Source organism: Octopus bimaculoides, chromosome 10 (genome assembly GCF_001194135.2).
Source record: "Octopus bimaculoides isolate UCB-OBI-ISO-001 chromosome 10, ASM119413v2, whole genome shotgun sequence".
Classification (NCBI taxonomy): Eukaryota; Metazoa; Mollusca; class Cephalopoda; order Octopoda; family Octopodidae; genus Octopus; species Octopus bimaculoides.
In genome coordinates, this window is record NC_068990.1 from 5914275 (window position 1) to 5918943 (window position 4669).

Consider the following 4669-nt stretch of genomic DNA (forward strand, 5'->3'; position numbering starts at 1 on the left):
CATACAAAATCCCTTGACTAGAAAATGAAGACTAAAATTTGTGAAATTATTGGAACTTACCTGAAATTTGTCTCAGGTCTTCATTTACTGTATACAAGCTAGAGATAGCTTTGGAGAATGCAGCTATTTTCTCTTTATAGTTACTGCTGCTGATGATGCTGCTGCAGTTACTGTTGTTGATGGTTTTTGTTGTTGTTGTTGCTGCTGCTGATGCTGTCGGTGTTATTATAGTTGCTTTACTTCTTCTTCGTCTTATTATTACTATTGTTGTTGTTGTTATCATTATCCTTATCGCTTCTCCTGCTATGAAGTAATAGCTGTTATTTTACACATGATTTTTGTTATATTTTTTGTCTTTGTTTTGTATCGATTTGAGTTCTTAATTTTAATATTTCATTTGTCTTTTCTAATTTTACACTCAGAAATAATATGTGATTGATCCGTAACTATTTTTTTTCCTTACACAATCTTTTTTTTTATTATTATTATTATTTCAGATTAGAAATTTTAAAAATCAGTTTTAATTCAGTAATTATTGAATAATTTAGCTATTTTATTGAATGATCGATTGAATATATGTCAGTTAATTGTATTGATCACACGTAATATATACTTATAAATATTTTATTTATTTCTCGTTTTCATTTTAGATTTCATCAGATTGAAGTTCTTCAGATTATAAATGTTAGTTAATAAATTATATGTGTGTGCGTGTGTGTGTAATTATGTGTATACATGCGTGTGTATGTGTATTTGAGTGTACCTGCATGTAGATAAACAATATTCTTAACTACGAACTTGAACACGTGTACATGAGTGTATATATGTATGTGTACATATATTTGTGCGTGTGCACACATGTGTATATGTGTGCGTGTGTGAATGTATATGTATATGTAGGTTGTTAGGTATCATATTCAGCCTACACTATTTCTAGCACAGTGTACGGCAAAATATTCACCCCACCACCAGTTAACAGTAGATCTTATTGGACAATCGACTGAAATGAACAGCTATTCCGCCCATTCTTTTTAACGAGGATAGACGCACACATACATACATTATAGAGTCATCTGTTGACTATATATATATTGATAGTAACATTCGGAAACGATAGATAGATAGATAGATAGATAGATAGATAGATAGATAGATAGATAGATAGATAGATAGATAGATAGATATGTTATCAGTAAGTTTTATAAATATTTCTTATAGCTTCTTTTTCTTTACAAGAGAAATTGTGTAGACGCAGCATAAACAAGTCACTTAGAAATTCATTTTGCAGTCAAAAGTTCTGACTGGCATCTTGGACAAATTTCATTTTCGAGAGCTACATGTGGTCCCATATTTTGCGAGTGAAATGGGGTAAAAGTTGGATGTACTTGTAATTCAAAAAGTACACCCTTGTTATACAGTATTTCGCAGTTGATTCTGCCTGAAAATTACATTCAGGGTGCATGAGTCTGTATATTCTTGAGCATAGTAACTTCGGTATAATATTTACTGAGTATTTGGTAGGTTAAACTGCATTACGAGCTTTGACTTATAAGGAACATAACTTTGAATATATATTGCTCTCTACAAGGCTTTACATGACCTATGTCTGAGATGTTATTTCTCATTCGGTCTGTGATTGGCACATTTTACTTCAACTTACTGTTTAGACTAGTGGTTCCCAAACTTCTACTCACGGCGCACCTTACAAGAAGTCAAAATATTTTGGCGCATTTTGTACATAAATTCTAAAATTTATTCAAAAGGGCTTTTATAAATATTAGCATAACATAAACTATAAAGTAATATATAGATAATTAAAAATACAGAGAAATTGCGTGTACTTACAAAGTTATCAATGAGAAACATGTTTTTTGAAACGTTTTCAATATTGGGACGTATTAGAAAAAGACAAACCCTCAATTCTTCTTCGTTTTTTGGATTTGATGTTATTGAGGGCTGAAAACCCCAACTCACATAACTCGGCCAGAGAGTAAAAGCTCAATTTCGGCCATTATCAATAATATTGCTTCTAATCTGGAGGCACCGGCAAGAAACTTGCCGGGAATGGGACCAAAACATAACAAGACGAGACCGTTAGTGAACGGTCGAGGGACAAAACAATAAACAGAAGATTTAGAGAGATAGATAGATAGATAGATAGATAGATAGATAGATAGATAGATAGATAGATAGATAGATAGATAGATAGATAGATAGATAGATATGTGAATTTGCTAAATAAATAATTTTTCTTCTGAAATCATACTGTATTAGCTTTTACAATTATAAATATATATATATGTATATTATCGTATAATTGTGGTATATATTAGAAATTAATGGCCAATTTCCCATTGTTAAGTGCTGAGATTTTTAAAAATAATATCTTTGAATATATTATATTTAGGATTAACTTAAGCGTTTAAATTTGAAGATTTAGCTTCAAATTTTTATTTATTCAATACTGAACGCTTTCTTAAGAATGCTTGAACAAACTATAAATATCGGAAAATTTTCCAAGATTCAACTTAAAGGGTTCAGAACATTTAAATACCTGTCTTAGTATTTAATATAAGAGTTTTTCTATTTCTATTTATTATAATTTTCATTTTATTTCCCCCTATCTAAATTCAATCATCTTTCTGTATATTTTATATCTTTGCTATATAATTTAACTTTATTTTACTGTTTATATACAACGATATTATCTATAAAAAATAAAATCAGGATAAAATGCAAAAATAATGTAACTGGGCAAATAACAATTATGTTATCTTAAAACATCATTCGCGTCTCTTAAATGTACAAACTGTTTTTCACTTTATTATCAGGAAGAATCATAAATCAACTTTATCATTGACGTATGTTTATTTTCAATTTAAGATGGAAAACTAAACTCTAAAAAGCTAATGATATTTAAGACGATACAGCTGATGTTAAAATATTGTAAATTCCTTCAAAGCTCGAAGGGATTTTAAGAGCAGGCGTTTGGTTTTATTTTCTAGATTTTGAGGAAATAAAAGAAATGAAAATCTCCCTTGAATACAACACGAGCCAATTTATATTGCACAATACGAATTATTAGATTAATAGTGTCATGCAGAATTAATTGAATTTTTCAATATACGACAACTGGGTGCCGGATTTGGTAATACTTAGAAAGGTCTAAAACACAATTTGGAAGCTACTCCTTATTCTTAGTTTCATGACAGATCCACCATCTTGGATAGCACAATCGATTAACTGAGATTGAGAAGTTTTCACCTCGCCCGCCATGATCAGATTAAAGTTTCAGGTGTATGTTATATCTCACGTGATTAAATATCTCACGTGATTAAGTATGTTAGAACTCGAACTAACTATATATGGTATTTTCTTGGTCTCGGTCTTTCCTTGTGCAAGTCTCAGTCGTTTCTTGGTTATGTATTTGTCTTTTTTAGGTCTGATATTTGTTCTTTCTTACTCTATATCTTTTCTTTATCTCGTTTCGGCCTTTTCTTAATCTGTTCGAGGTCTTCCTTGGTCTTACCCCAACCTTTGTTAATTTAGTTTTTGTTGTTTCTTAGTCTAGTCTCGGTTGTTTCTTGTTCTCGTCGCGGCCGCTTCTTGGTCTAGTCTCAGTCTATCTTAGTGTAGTCTCGATTTTATTTCGGTTTCGATCTCGATCTTTTCTTGCTTATGCCTCCGTCTTTTTTTGGTCTGCTCTCTGTTGTCTTGGTCTGTTCCTCGTGTAGCTATAGTCTCGGACGTTTTTTGTCTTAACTCGGTTTTTTTCTAGAGCTAACCGTAATGTGTGTTTCAGTCTCGTTTCGGTCTTTTCTTGATCTTTCTGTCTTTTTTCACCTGTTCTTAGTATTTCTTCGATGTCCATCTTTCACTGATCAGGTTTTGGTGTTTTTTTTACTCTGGTTTTGATCATTTTTCGGTCATGGTGTTTTCTTGATCTGGTCTAACTCTTTTCCTGGTCTACTCTAGGTCTTTATTGTTGTCAGTCTTTTCTCTGTCTAGTGTCTGCCTCAGTCTTTTCTTGATTTCATCTCAATCTTTCGCTATTTGGTCTCAATGAATTTTCGGTCTCTGTCTTTTCTTCTCATGGTGGTTTTCGTTGTGTCATCTCAGCCTTTTCTCCGTACGGCATTAGCTTCAGTCTCTTCGTCTGGTTTCTGTCTTCGTCTTTTCTTCCTTTTGAACATCTTTAGACTTGTCTTTCGTTTCGGTATTTTCTTGCTCTCATCTCGGTTTCTTATTGGTGTGATCTTAGTCTTTCCAGAACCGTTTATTGGGTCTCCTCTTTCTCTGAGTGAGGTGAATGAAACATTATTACACGGGCTGATATTAATTAAGCATAATTTTGGCGAGTGTATAACAATAGTTACATTTCAATTTATTGAACTTCCCCTCGGTGAAGCATAGGCGTTTCTATTTTGGCAAACTCGTGAAAATAAAATATTATTCTGAAATAAATTTCATACTAAAGCCTATATATTAAATTAACACAAATTTAATGAGTCGGAAACATTTACATTTTATATTAAATTATTTACTAATCAATATTTATAATATCATTGCTAGACACAGCTTACCTTACATAAACAGACATACAAAATACACAATAACACGCAATATAATTATACATATATGTATGTATACATATATGTATGTATACATA